This window comes from Acinonyx jubatus, chromosome D1 (genome assembly GCF_027475565.1).
Source record: "Acinonyx jubatus isolate Ajub_Pintada_27869175 chromosome D1, VMU_Ajub_asm_v1.0, whole genome shotgun sequence".
Lineage (NCBI taxonomy): Eukaryota > Metazoa > Chordata > Mammalia > Carnivora > Felidae > Acinonyx > Acinonyx jubatus.
The window spans coordinates 105,806,721-105,822,213 of record NC_069390.1 but is presented as its reverse complement, the minus strand read 5'-3'; positions in this window follow the sequence as shown (position 1 = coordinate 105,822,213).

Below are 15,493 nucleotides of genomic sequence, written 5' to 3'. Positions count from 1 at the left end.
TGATGTCAACAACAGAAATGTATCGTCCTGCGGTTCTGGAGGCTGGACGTCTGAGACCAGGCTGTTAGCTGGGCCGCTTCCTTTGGAGGGGGTGTGACTGAGGCTCTTCGCTGCCTGACCCCCAGCGCTTCCTGGTTTGCTGGCAATCTTTGGAGCCCATTGGCTTGTAGAAGAAGCATCGCTGATCTCTGCCTATATGTTCACCTGGGGTCCTCTGTGTGTCTGTCTCCGTGTCCAAATGCCCCCTTTCTGTAAGGATGCCAGTCATACTGGATTAGGACCCACCCCAGTGATCTGCTCCTAATACAGTCATTGGCAAAGACCCTGTTTCCAAATCAGGTCACGTTCACGGGTACTGGGGTTAGGGCTTCAACGTCTTTTTGGAGGACATAATTCAACCCAAAGCAAGCCATATAGACTCTACTTCAGAATTGTCAGCCTGAGGCACTGAAGAGGGAAGCCTCGGCTCCTGACCTCTACTGTCAGCGTCCCATGAGGTGTAAACTTTCCTGCTCTCCCAGGTGACACTCGCGTGAGTGTCTTGTGGATGCTGCTGACGTCCCATGCAGCAGCTGCAGAGAATTTCCAGGACAGAGAGTGAGACACATGTTGAGCAGTAGTCAGGGCACAGCTGCGGGAAGGTGCCGGGGTAACAGCTGGCCTTGCAGCATGTAAGGTAAAGCCAAGAGGTATGTGATGTAGTGGGGGAGACGTTCCTATGATCGGAGCTTCAGGAGGGCAAGTTCATGCTGGTCTTTCTCACTATGCCATTCTTGTTGCACAGCTGAGTGCCTGGTATATGACAGCATTACACGGGAGGTAGGGATGTGCATCTGGTCCCCATATCTCCACCACGCTGGATGTTTTGGAGGCCGAAGTTAGCTACTTACGTGAACCAGGGAAACAGGATTCTCTCTCTTGTCCCTCTTCCAATGCACAAACCAATGGGAAGGTTATACAGCATCGCCTGCCTCTTCTAACTGCTGAGGGATGGAGGTATAGCAAGTCATTTTGTTTGTTTCCTTGTCTTGTTTAGATTCATGTATGTCAACTATCTTTTTTTTTTAATGTTTTTATTTTTATTTTTTTATTTTTATTTATTTTTTATTTTTGAGAGAGAGAGAGACAGAGTGTGAACAGGGGAGGGGCAGAGCGAGAGGGAGACACAGAACGAAGCAGGCTCCAGGCTCTGAGCTGTCAGCACAGAGCCCAATGTGGGGCTCGAGCTCACAAACCGTGAGATCATGACCTGAGCCAAAGTTGGACATTTAACCTACTGGGCCACCCAGATGCCCCCCCTTTATTTTTTCAGAAAGAGAGAGAGAGTAGGGGGAGGGAGAGAGAGAATCCCAAGCAGGCTCCACGCTGTCAGTGCAGAGCCAGACGCAGGGCTTGATCTCACAACCTGAGATCGTGTCCTGAGCTGAAATCAAGAGTCAAATGCTTAACCAGCTGAGCCACCCAGGTGCCCCTCAACTGTCTTTTTGATGAGACCACCTCATAATGTGCCTTTTAGCTATTTTCATGACCAAGTCTTTTTGGACAGGATCCATTGTTCCTCAATGGAACAAATAGTGCTATAGCAAGGTCACTGCGTATTACCATCATCACTGTCTCCTTTACTTCAACACGGACTTGCAGGGAGAGAAGAGAGGTCATGTGTAAAATGCTCATTTAGAACTAATTTCTAAGCATCTGTCTGCACTGAGCGCTGCATTGGGTACTAAGTGTATGGAGCGTGTTCATCTTGGGTCCTAACCAGGTCATGCCGAAGCACTTACCCACTCGGCTCAGACTGGGTAGATGGGGACACCATGACCTGCCTCCAGGAAAAGAACTGTTTCTGTTCTGACCTCAAAGCACTTGTCAGGCCTCTGCACCTGCAACACGGGCCAGGCATATGCTCACTGGGGGCTTGGTCCCAGGCTCCCTGAGGACCAGACTCGAATCCCCACCCCCCTTCCTCCACCTTCTGGTTGTCTCAGGGATAATCCGTGCAGCCTGGGGCTGAATGGGCTGTTCCAGGACTTGTGTGACTCCCTTCCCTCCTCATCACTGTAAAATCAGGGCATATCCCACTGCACGGAGTTACAGTGGGCCAGAGAAGGTTCTCCACGCCCTGGCCCCCTCGGTCTCCCAGGCCGAGGATGCTTTGCAGGTGTAAACCTGTGTGGCCACAGTGGGAGTGTAAGGGGGACGTGGCCTGCGCAGGGGAGATGGCTGTGTATTGTTGGGCCAGTCATCAGGTTTACTCCGCCCCCTACGTGTTTAGGCAGCAGAGGGTGAGAATCACCAAAATGTGAAGGCAGAGCGTCATCTGTGCATCTGCAAGGAGGGAGTTGGAAGGATGTGGCAGCAAATGACTGTCACTGCATGAAGCCCCTCCCTGACCCCCTCCTCCACCTCGACGAAGGCCATCCCAGGTGTAGTGGGTGACAGTGTCCTACTTAAGGAGAGTTGCCCCTCAGGCCCAGGTTGTCCCACTGCTCAGTGCAAACCGGAACCAAAGCCCATCAGAGGTTCATCAAGGGGCATATTGTAGTGGCTCTGTTGTCGGGCTTGGAGACAGATAGACCTGCCCGCATCCCAGCTATTAGCTGGAAGACCTTGCTCAAGCCACTGGACATTGCCGAGCCTCAGTTTCCTCCTCTGTAAGACAGGAATTATAGCAGAACCTGCTTCAGAAGGTTGTTGTGGAAATTACATTTAACAAAAGCAAACCAAATCCCTGTTAAGCTGCTTATCACAGGACCTGAGAAGAAAACCAGATTTTAATAATCCGTTCTTGTTTTTGACATGGGGAGTTCTCAGGGGGCATCTCTCTTGGCCCTCCCTACCGTCTTGCCTTGGTGATTAGCTAAGACAGTGCCGTTTCGGCACGGGCCTGGGAAGCAGGTGCGCCGGCGGCCATGCTGAGGACGTGGTGTCCCATCGGGGAGGAGAGCCTGGTGGTCTCCAGGAGGGAGGTGTGGAGGCCTCTCCAGAGCTGCCCCTTTCCCCTCAGGGCCTAACTGCCAGGCCCTGACCCCACCTGGAAACCATGCCTTCTCAGAAATCTAGCTTGTTGCTAATTCAGGCATGTCCTGACCTGGTTGTCCGCGGGGCCCCGAGCAGGAAGGCCTGGGTGACTTCTGACGGGCATGGTGGGGCCAGAGCAGTTTAGGAAAGGCCGGGAGCCCAGGACTGGACTCATCAGTGGATCTGGAAAGCAGTAAAAGAGATCTTCAAAAACAAATAGACTTCCGCATCTTTGGGAAAAATACATGTTGAATAAATTCTCTATGATATTTGCTTCAGAAAAATTCCAGAGACTGATGAGCCTCACCTGTGTTTGGGGTTTCTCTTCTTTTTCTTAAATTTTTATTTATTTTTGAGGGAGGGAGAGAGAGAGAGAGAGAGAGAGAATGAGCGGGGAGGGGCAGGGAGAGAGACACAGAATCCAAAGCAGGCTCCAGGCTCTGAGCTGTCAGGACAGAGCCTAATGTGGGGCTCGAACTCACAAACCACGAGATCATGACCTGAGCTGAAGTCAGCTGCTAAACCAATGGAGCCACCCAAAGCACGATTCTTTTTTCTTCTTAATGTACATATTTTATTCACATCATACTTTCAGATTTATTAAGGAAATAAAATTTTTTCCAATTTTACTGAGAAAAAAATGGACATACATCACTGTAGAAGTTTAAGGGGAGCCAATCAAGACATAAACTCTGAACTACAGAGAACATACTGATGGTCACCAGAGGGGAGGTGGGTGTGGTGGGGTTGGGAGAAACAGGTGATGGGGATGAAGGAGAGCCCTTGTCGTGATGAGCACCAGGCGTTGTGTGGAAGTGTTGAATCACCATGTTGTATGCCTGAAACTGATATTACACTGCATGTTAACATATTGGAAGTTAAATAATAACTTTTTTTAAAAAAATTAAGGGATACAGCATGGTGGTTTGATTTATGTATCATGAACTGATTATTGCAATAGGTTCAGCTCACACCCATCATGTCATAGTGATACAATATAAAGAAAAGGTAGAAGGAAAACAGAAAACACCTCTGCCCTTGTGATGAGAACTTTGGGATTTACTCCCTCAACAGCTTTCCCGTCTACAACAGCAGTATTAGTTAGCTGCCCCATCACGTCACACATCACGTCCACAGTACTTAACTTCTCTTATAACCGGAAGTCTGTACCCTTTGACCCTCTTCCTTCAGCTCCCCTCCCCCGCCTTTCCCCCACCCTCCACCTCTGTTCTGATCTCTTTTTCAAGGGTTGTTGCTGTTGTTTTTATAAGTGAGATCATAGAATAGTTCTCTTTCTCTGTCTGACTTATTTCCCTCAGAGTCCATTCATGTTGTCGCGAATGGTAGGACTTCCTCATTTTTTAGGATGAACAATATTCCATTGTATGTATATGTGTGGCATACATATATATACCACATCTTATCCATTCACCCATTAATGGACACTTAGGTTGTTTCCATGTGTTGGCTGTCTTGAATAATGCTGCTGTCCACATGGTTGTGGAGATGTCTTTCTGAGTTAGTGTCTTTATTACCTTTGCATATATTCCCAGAAATGGAACTTCTGGATCATATAGTAAGTAGTTTGATTTTTAATTTTCTGAGGATCCTCCATACTGTTTTCCAGAGTGGTTGTACCAATGCTCAACCCCACCAACAGTGCACAAGAGTCGCTTCTTCTTGACACCCTTGCCAGTATTTGTTACCTCTTGTCTTTCTCATGATGGACATTTTACAAGGTGTGCAGTGGTATCTCCTTGTTTTGATTTGCATTTCCCTAGTGACTAGTGATGTTGAGCATCTTTTCCTGTACATGTTGGCTTTTTGTACATCTTCTCTGGAAAAATGTCTATTCAAGTACTTGGCTCAGTTTTTAAATTGGTTTTTGTTTTTTGCTATTGAGTTGTTATGAGTTCCTCATATATTTTAGATATTAGCCCTTTATCAAATACATGGTTTACAAATTTTTTTTTTCCATTCTGTAGGTTGTCTTTTTACTTTGTTGATAGTTTTTTTTTGTGGTTTCTTTTGCTTTTTTTATTTCTTATATTGTTGCTTACACTTTTGGTGTCTTATCAAAAAAAAATCATCCCCAAGGCCCATGTCAAGGAACTTTATTCTTTTTTTTAAAATTTTTTTTAATGTTCATTTATTTTTGAGAGAGAGACAGAGACAGAGTGTAAGTGGGGAAGGGGCAGAGAGAGATGGAGACACAGAATCTGAAGCAGGCTCCAAGCTCTGTCAGCACAGAGCCTGATGCAGGGCTCAAACCAATGAATTTGAAGATCATGACCTGAGCCGATGTCAGAGGCTTAATGACTGAGCCACCCAGGTGCCCTGGAACTTTATTCTTACGATTTCTTCTAGGAGTTTTATGGTCTCAGGTCTTACATTTAAGTCTTCAATCCATTTTGAGTAAATTTTTGTGGGTGGTATAAGATATGGCTTCAGTTTCATTCTTTTACATATACACACATTCAATGATCCCAGCACCATTTACTGAAGATACTGTCTTTTCTCCATTAAGAATTCTTGGTTCCCTTGTCAAATATTAGTTAACTACACATGCTTGGGTTTATTTCTGGGCTCTTGATTCTGTTGCATTGGTCTGTCTGTTTTTATGTCAGTACAATATTGTTTTGATTACTGTAGCTTGAAATTAGAGGGTGTGATGCCTCCTGTTTTATTTTTCTTTCTCAACATTTCTTTGGGTATTTAGGGTTTTTTGTAGTTCCATACAAATTTTAGGAACATTTTGCTACTTCTTTAAAAAATACTAGTGGAATCTTGATAAGCATGGCATTGAATCTATGGATGGCTTTTGGTAGTATTGACATTTCAACAATAGCAATCCATGAACATGGAATAGTTTGCCATTTATTTGTGTCTTCTTCATTAATTTTCTTTAATTAATTTTAGTTTTCAGAGTAAAGATCTTTCTTTCACTGGTTTGGTTAAACTTATTCCTAAATATTTCATTGTTTTTGATGCTGTTGTAAATAAGATCAATTAAAAAAATTTTTTTTCTTAACGTTAATTTATTATTGAGAGAGAAAGACAGAGCATGGGCTTGGGAGGGGCAGACACAGAATCCGAAGCAGGCCCCAGGCCCTGAGCTGTCAGCACAGAGCGCAATGTTCAAAGTCACAAACTGCAAGATCATGACCTGAGCTGAAGTCGGACACCTAACCGACTGAGCCACCCAGGCACCCCAAGATCAAATTTTTTAAAATTTCTTTTGCAGAAAATGTATTGTTAGTGTGTGGAAATACTACTGATTTTTCATATGTTAATTTTACGTCCTGTAATTTTACTGAACTCATTAATTAGATCCAACAATTTTTTTGGTTGAGTCTTCCACATTTTCTGTATATAAAATGATGTCATCTGCAAATAGAGACACGCTTGCTTCTTTCTTTCCCATTCTGGTACCTTTTATTTCTTTTTCTTGCCCCATTGCTCTAGCTAAGACTTCAAGTACTATGTGAAAAGAAGTAGTAAGTGGGCACCCTTGTTTTAGTCCTGATCTTAGAGATAAGCTTTCAGTTTTTCACCATTGAGTATTATATTAGCTATAGGCTTGTAAATAGCCTTTATTATGTTGAGATATGTTTCTATGCCTAATTTGCAAGAGTTTTTTTTCTATCATGAGTGGACGATCAGTTTTGTCACATTTTTTTTTCTGCGTCTATTGAGATGATCATATGATTTTCTTCATTCTATTAATGTGATATATTGCATTGATTAATTTGTGTATGTCAAACCATCCTTGCATCCCAGGGATAAATCCCAGTTGATCATAGTGAATGATCCTTTTAATGTGCTGCTGAATTCAGTTTGCTAGTATTTTACTGAGAATTTTTATATCTATATTTATCAGGGACATTGTCCTATAGTTTTCTTTTTATTAGTGTTCTTTTCTGGCTTCGGTATCAGGGTAATGCTGACCTTGTAAAATGAGTTTGGGAGTGTTTCCTCTTTGATTTTTATAAGAGTTTGAGAGGTATTGATATTAATTGTTCTTCAAATGTTTGGTAAAATTCACCAGTGAAGCTCTCTGGTCCTGGGATTTCTTCATTGGGAGATTTTTGATTACTGACTCAATATCCTTACTAATGATTGCTCTATTCAGACTTTTCTATTCCTTCCTGAGTCAGTCTTAGTAAGTTGCTTCTAAGAATTTTTCCATTTCTTGTAGGTTGTTCGGTTTGTTTGTGTGTTCCCTCTTCTTTCTGGACCTTGGATGGACTATATATCCCAACCTTTATTGCTGTTAGGTAGGTGGGTAGGTTGGTTGGGGTGGGGAACACATAACTGAGTTCAAGCCAATGGAATGTGAGTGGAAGTGATGTGGGCCATAAACACCTACCACTTTTGATCCTTGTTCTCTCTCCCTGTTCACAGTGGACTGGGGGCGACTCTGAGGATTTAAATGAGGGCAGAGTCACCAGATGGAAGGAGTCTGGGTCCCTGCATGACCACGTGGTCCCTGTCTCATGAAATTACGATGTAAGGAAGAAACAAACGATCGTTGTATTATGCCACTGGGATTTTGGGTTGGTGGTATAGCAGCTAGCTTTATTTATTGGAATACAGATTAGTTAAGATGGTACTTCACTCACATGCTGCTGGCTGGCCGTCCTGATTCTGGGTAGACTGTGTAGGTGAACATGATGGCATCTTGTGTTTGAATGTGCACTCATTTTCCTTTGGCCAAAGTCACTGATGTTTATCTGTTTGGTTGTAATGAGGCTTCAAACATCTTTCATTTTTTTTAACGTATTTCCCCACTCATCTCTTCTATTTTCCACTCCCTTCCCATGCCCCACTGCCACCAAAATGGCACTGGATTCAGACACACTTGACATGTGTCAAAAGGAACACATGGAGAATCTGAGATTTTTAAGCTGAGGTGAAATTGATAAAATATCGAAAATCAAAACTGATGATATAAACCTAAAGAATAGTTCTCTTTTGAATATACCTTTCCAGCTTCCTTCTAATACACAGACATCTATGCGTACTCGCCCAGTTAGTGAGCAGAGTATCAGCCAGAATTTGCAGAGAGATTACCATGAGTGAGGTAATTTTAGATATCTCTAATTCTCAGAGTAGCCTTTGGAATGAGCATTATTCTTTCCATTTTAAGATATAGAAACCGGGGTTCAGAGAGATTATATAACTTATTTTTTAAAGTAATCTCTACACCCAACGTGGGGCCCGAACCCACAACCCTGAGCTCCAAGTCGCACGCTCTACCACTGTGTCAGCCAGGCACCCCAGGGAGATTAAATAACTTACTTAAGACGACATAGCAGTGGGGCACCTGGATGGCTCAGTCGGTGAAGCAGCCGACTTTGGCTCAGGTCACGATCTCGTGTTCGTGAGGTCCAGCTCCACATCGGGCCCTGTGCGTTCGGTGTGGAGCCTGCTTGGGATCCTCTCTCTGTACACCTCTCCTGCGTGTGCATGCATGCACTCTCTCTCCTGTCTCTCTCGCTCAAAAATTTAAAAAACTTTCAAAAAATAATAAAAAGTAGATGACACAGCAGCAGTGGGGTTCAAACCTACACCTACTCTTACCTAGATCTCGCCTACTGTAATATACTAACCTATAGCACATTTTCTCTCTTCTGGGAGAAATAATTTGGGGGACCCCTGGTTCAAAGCCTTGACCCTAAGGATGGTGACCCTCCCTTTTCATGACTTGTCCACTAAAAAGGTACAGAGAGACTCGTATGCTCTATGTTAGACTTCTCTGTGGGGTGTCAAATCAGGCCCCAAGGCCTCTGTACCCATCTGTCCCATCTATGCCTTGTCCAGCCTTGGTATTCACGAACTTTCGTGTCTTTCCCTGTCAGGGCCCTGGCCCTGAGTGGAGCCCTGTGTGACAAGGGCTGCGGGATAACTGGGATGGAAAAATGTAAGGCTCTCTTAGGTCAGCGATCATGTGGGAGGACCACAGGAAAGATGGCTAGAAGGTAGGATAGACAGTACACTCTAATCACTGTTTGGCTGAGGCAGGTGAGGAGAAAAAAGGAGTAAATGGTGTTCCCAGGTTTTTGCGTTGGGCCGCTGGGTGGGCAGTATGTACTGGAGAGGACCAGCGTTAAGGGAACATTATGAAGGAAGTTTCGGTCCATATGCACTGCCCATATATACCACTCATTCTTCTCCTTTTTTTAATGTTTATTTCTTTTTTGTGGGAGAGAAAAAGAGAGCATGAGGAGGGGAGGGGCTGAGAGAGAGGGAGACACAGAATCAGAAGCAGGCTCCAGGCTCTGAGCTGTCAGCACAGAGCCCTATATGGGGCTTGAACCCACAAACTGTGAGATCGTGACCTGAGCCGAAGTCGGGCCAGGTAACGGACTGAGCCACCCAGGCGCCCCTATACCACCCATTCTTTAGATGTCACACAAGCTAATGAAGGCTTCGCTGGGCCACATCATCAGAGGACAATTTGCAACAGCTCCCAGGACTCTTTACTGCATTTTAACCAAGTACAACATAAAAACTAAAGGATCATTTGGTTCATTTCTCCATCACACAATGTGTCTGTTTTATGAAGCTGCTTTATGGCAGTGTGTAACTTTGCTGGCTTCCATGGGTGTTTTCCTTCTGTGAAGATTGTTTCCTTACATGTCTATATTTATTTTATCACATTTATGCACACATACGAGGCATTCTCTACAATAGTTCTTTTTTTAAATGTTTATTTAGTTTTGAGAGAGAGACAGAGCATGAGCAGGGAAGAGGCAGAGGGAGAGAGAGGGAGACACAGAATCTGAAGCAGGCTCCAGGCTCTGAGCTGTCAGCACAGAGCCCGACGTGGGGCTCGAACCCACGAACTGTGAGATCATGACCTGAGCTGAAGTCGCACGATTAACCGACTGAGCCACCCAGGTGCCCCTCTCCAACAGTTTCTTTTTAAAGGAAACCCAGAGACACAATTTGAAATGAAATTAAGATGAATTTATTTTAGCTTTTACTTTTGATATAATGGGAGTAGTTTTTCCGAGGTCCTAATTATCTGAGCTAGTCGTTCCCGTGCACAACGGCTCATCAAGATGAACTGCAATATTTTTAACAGATAAAGCTTCCGGCCAGGACCTCCTCCACCGGGAGGTTCTGATTCACTGGGGCTGAGGCATCTACATTTTAGACTCATTGCAAAATTCTGACCAGCAGTCAGATATGGCCATCACTCACCTGAGTCCCAACCCCCGCTTTGGTTGCTTCAGCATTTCATGTTTTAAAATTTTTGAAGAAAAGGTAGGCATTTTATTTTATTTATTTTTAAATGTTATTTATTTATTTTGAGAGATAGAGAGAGAGCAGAGGAGGGGCAGAGAGAGAAGGAGAGAGAGAATCCCAACATGGGGTTTGATGACCTGAGCAGAAATCAAGAATCGGAGGCTTAACCCACTGAGCCACCCAGGCGCCCCAAGGTAGGCATTTTAGTATAGAGTAAATGGTGTTTTATTAGCAAAAACTAATGTTACATTACTGATGATTTGCTGTTGCCAGGCACAATAATTTTTAAGAATTATTTTACTTAACTCAGCTTGGTCGTCATTGATGACTTGTAGAATATCCTCATGTTCTAAAGCCAAGGAATCTGAAGCTAGAAGCGATTGAAGAGACTATCTGAGGAGCTAGTTTGAGTGACCAAGTGGAGGAATGTGGTCAGAACCCAAGTGTCTCTGGCTCTAGAAAGAAGCCTGTCTCTGAACCACCACCCTCGGGTGCTATTGTATGGGATTAGTGATGATTCCAAAATTGCTCAGCTGCCTTTTGTCTTTTGGAGATGAGACTCTTTTCCTCTGTTATCAGTGGGAGGGCAAAAAGTCAAAGCTGACACCTCCCACGGTCGGCAAGTGCTCTGGTGAAGAAAAATCTTGTCTACGCTAAAAGAACCAGAGAGAAGGCCCTTGTCAGGAAAAACAAATAACCAAAAGCTATGCTTTCCTAAATACTGGAACTAACTTCAGATCTCTTATTCTTGTCTTTTTTTTTTTTTAAGAGTCGGGATTGATTTATTACTTACGTATTAATGTATCCAGCTAACTACCCCCCTAAGATGCTGCCTCTGTTGGTGCTGTCATAAATCAATGAGAGACTGTTAATAGTAACGCTGGCTTACTCACTCTGATGCCTCTTTTTTGCTAATGGGGACTATAAAAATAGATGGAGGTGTGAAGAAATGTGTTTTCTGAAACTTGCCAGGCTTGGATGAGCACAGTGTGGACCCGGAAAGTGAGGCCATCAAAGCCTCTGGGATGCCACTCTCTCACCTCGCTTCTGCAGGGCTCTTTACCTCGCTTTACCTTGCACACAGCCCTGCGAGGCAGGCATTTTGGCCTCCACCTTCGGGTGAGGACGCTCCGGCAGCCTCCTTAGTCCAGAGTTCTCCTCCTCCTGCAGCCCAGCTCCCGGTCCTGATGGACACATGGGCTCCCCTTTCGCAGCCCACTCCCCGCCAGAGATCCCCGTGGACCCTTGAGCCCCGTGTGGTTTTCCCGTGTGCTCAATGAGCAGGGAGCCCGGCTGACTCAGGAGCCACTTCAAGCCCCGCAAACACATTGCGGTTGTTGGTAAAAAGGGAACGGAGAAGTTGAATGGTCATTAGGCTCCTCAGAGAGGGGGTTTGCCATAAATTCTCAGCCTTCTCAGTCGCTCCGCCTTATTAGGACGTGAGCCCAGATATTTTTCTTCATTTCCTCTGTTGGTGCTCACCCAAGGATCATTGTTTTGTCATATTTAGTTTTCTTGGCTTCGTAGCTCAGTTAAATGGGACCTAGGCGGGAGGGAAGGGGAGGAAAGATTCCTCTCCTTGGAATCTACCTCTGGGCCCGGTTTCCTATATTTAATGAACGCAGTGGCGAGCCCAGGAAGTGACCCGCGTGCTGTGGGCCTCCACAGAGTCAGGGCTCGGCCTTGCAGAAATGAAGGAAGATAGCGCAAGATACCAGTTGAAGTGTTTCTGAAATCGGATCGCTCCTCTTTTCCCCAGCAGGCCCGTGTTGCAGGTACTCATGTGATTTTCTTTCTGGAACCAGGCTGAGGCTGAGGTGAGGGAGAGAGACAGACGGATGAAGTACTTTTTTTTTTTTTTTAGGATTTTGTGTTTTATTAACCTGAGTTGGTTACTTTTATGAAACTCCAAATTCCAATTTATCTGCACATCTGGGACTGAATGGAGTGAACGAGCGCTGGGTTCGGTGGGGCTGGAGACTTTAGCACTGGGTTCAGGTGGGGCGGGAGGCTGTGTGGAAGAGAGCCCTGGCAGGAATTTTACCTCAGAATTAGACACAGGTTTTGCCAAGAGTTCTGGAACAACCAGGAGAATTCTGCAGAGCGCGGAAAGTAGTCGATCTCGCCAGGTTCCTTGGCCCCGAAAGATCTCAGTACCTTAAGGAAGATGGGTGACATCAGCCTGGTGGATGCTTCTCATCCCCACCACTACCCCCTTGGTGCCTCAAAAAGTGAAAAAGAGACAGAGAGGCGGCCTAGAGCCTCTGTCTTCGGAGGCTGACAGGGTGCTGGGCACTCTTCTCCTGTGGTCTCAGCAGGACCTGCTTTTGTACAGCTGGTCTCGGAGGAAGGACCCCTTCCTGTCCACAGCCAGACCCGACCCCACTGACTCAGCAGAGAAAAAGAACATGCAGACAAGACATCCCAGCAGCTCGAGAGGAAATGGGGGGGTCACAATGAGTAGAACACAGCCTCAGTAAAACAGAGGCGCTGGAGGGGGTAGGTGGGAATGTAATAACAGAACCTAGAGATTTCAGTGCGATGCCCAAAGAATTTCTAGTGGAAAACATCCTCGCTTGTCACGCCGGTAGCTGTAGCTCAAAGAGTTAATGGTCACCATCAAGACCCACATTGATGACTCGGAAACCCGAAGCAAAAGGAGCAAAATGTCAACGTGAAAATCAAAAGGGAAAGAAAGAAAGCCAACTGGGAGGAGAGAAGCAGAAGGTTTAACCTGCCAGTAAAAGGGTTTGCAGACGAATGTAAGGAACAGCTGAAGAAGAGGCAATAATTAGACATACAATAGAAGAGAATTTTCTGGAAAGACCTGACTCTTTGTATTGAAGGGACGAGCCAAGTTCCGGGTCAGATTAATGAGAAAAGTGAGACCCAATGTATTCCTGTAAAAATTCCTGAGCTCTAAGAATAAAGAGAAAATCTTGTAAGTTTTAGACAGGAAGAGAATGTCACTTATGAGGGAAAAAGAGCGAGATTGGCCTCAGGTTTCCCACCCAGACGCTAGAGGATCCTGGAGCAAAGTCTGCAGAACATGTACGACCCAAGAATCCTCTTCCCAGCCAAGATCTCGTTCGCCTGTTAAGGCAAAAAAAAAAAAAAAAAAAGTGATCTGAAGAAGGTGGTTAATACTTGAGTGTTTCACTCACCTTCACTGTCTCAGCAAAACACTTGAAAAGGACCCAAGCAAACAGCACACGGATCCACCCGGAAGATGAAGCGGAAAGGCCAAGGAAAGAACCTTGCTCTTTCTGCCCATAGATTCTGAAAGACACAGCAGTCTCCGGCCCGGGGGCCAGTAGCTTCTGTAAGGAGCATTCTGACTGCAGGGAAGACAGCAAGACTCAGGGAAAATTCCCCATGAAAACAGGCCCCAAGACTAGATGGGCTGAGGCCTCCGATTTATCCAATACCCAAAGAAAGATGGTTGCAGCGTTGTTTAAACTCTTCCGGAAAAAAAAAAATGAAAAAGTCGAATTCACTTAATAAAGCCAACCTAATTCTAATCCTGAACTCTAATAAAGAAGGTATAGCTGGAAATTTAAAAGTACCAACCAATCTAACTTGTGAGTATTGATCCAAAATAGAAAATAAACAGCAAGAAGAACCGAGTGAAGTTTTAAAGTCGTATTATACTGTGACCTAGTAAGATTTCTTCAAGGAATGCCAGAATAGATGGAAATAGGGTATGTTTATCACCAGCATCAATTCCATCAGAGAGTTGAAAGAGAAAAATCATAGGATTACAGGAATGGATCTTGAAAATGCATCTTATAAAATTCTTATGAAAGAAAGCCAAGTAATAAAAGTAAATAACCTAAATACGATAAAGACCACTCGCCAAAAGCCACCAGCAAATATTTATCCTAAGCGGCAGAACACTTAATTTACTTCTGTTAGGATCTGGAGCTAAAACAGAATATTTCAACGATCGTTCTGCCATATTGTGTTGCAGTTTCTAGTGAAGGAGATAAGCCAAGAAAAGAAATAACTGCTACCCAAACAATTTCTTTTTACTGGTGACGTGGTTGTTTAAAGACCTTCAGAGTCTCAAAGTTCACTTTCAGGTATTAAAAAAAAAACGACTCAGTGGGGTGCCTGGGTGGTTTAGTCTGTTAAGCGTCTGACTTTGGCTCACGTCATGATCTCATGGTTCGTGGGTTTGAGCCCCACGTCGGGATCTGTGGTGACAGCTCAGAGTCTGGAGCCTGCTTCAGATTGTGTGTGTGTGTGTGTGTGTGTGTGTGTGTGTGTGTCTTTGCCCCTTCCCCACTTGTGTTCTATGTGTCTCTCTCCCTCTCTCTCAAAAATAAATATTAAATAAATAAAATTAAAAAAATGAGTCAGGTTAATGAGCATGTGTAAGGTAGCTAGAATAACATCTGTTCTCAGATACCCAAACTTGACTTTTTTCTGCAAGTAAGGAGTCAGAATGGAGATGGAAAAATGAATCTTTAATAGCTTTAAATACTATGACATATTTGTAAGTAATTATGTTAAGAAAGACTCAGAACCTATGTCAAGAAAACTCCAAAACCTTATTGAGGAACACATAATCTCAGCACATTCAGGAAGCCTTCCTTTTTTCAGAGGAAAAAATTGAATAGAGAAAGGGTAATTTAAATATTTTAGGAGTTCCTTTCAGTATCCCAATAGGGAGTTTTTGTCTTGGGAATTAGGGAAAATAATCTTATAGTTTATATGAAAGAAGAACATTTTTTAGACTAGCTAAGAAAAATATGTGAGAGAAAAATGAAGGAAAGTTTTCCCTCAGCAGATATTGTCACCCATTTTTAAGAAAATGAAGTTTTATCAATTTATTACTGGAATAGTGTAGAATAAGATTAGTGGAACAGAATAGATAATCCAGAAATAAGCTTGATTTATTTGAGAAGTTGGTCCATTCCAGAGGAGGCATTTTACTTAAACAGCAAAATTTTTACCTTTTTCTTTTTCTGTTTCTTTCTCGTTCGTTCTTTCTTTCTTTCTTTCTTTCTTTCTTTCTTTCTTTCTTTCTTTCCCTTTTTACCTTTTTTACTGACTACACTTAGTGCTGCTATATGGTATCTATGAAAAGTGTTAAGAGAGTAAATCCTAAGAGTTCTCATCATAAGAAGAAAAATTGTTTTATATCTATATGAGATGATCGATGTTTGCCAAACTTACTGACATGGAAGTCAGATCACTGGGTGGCTTGCCTTAAACT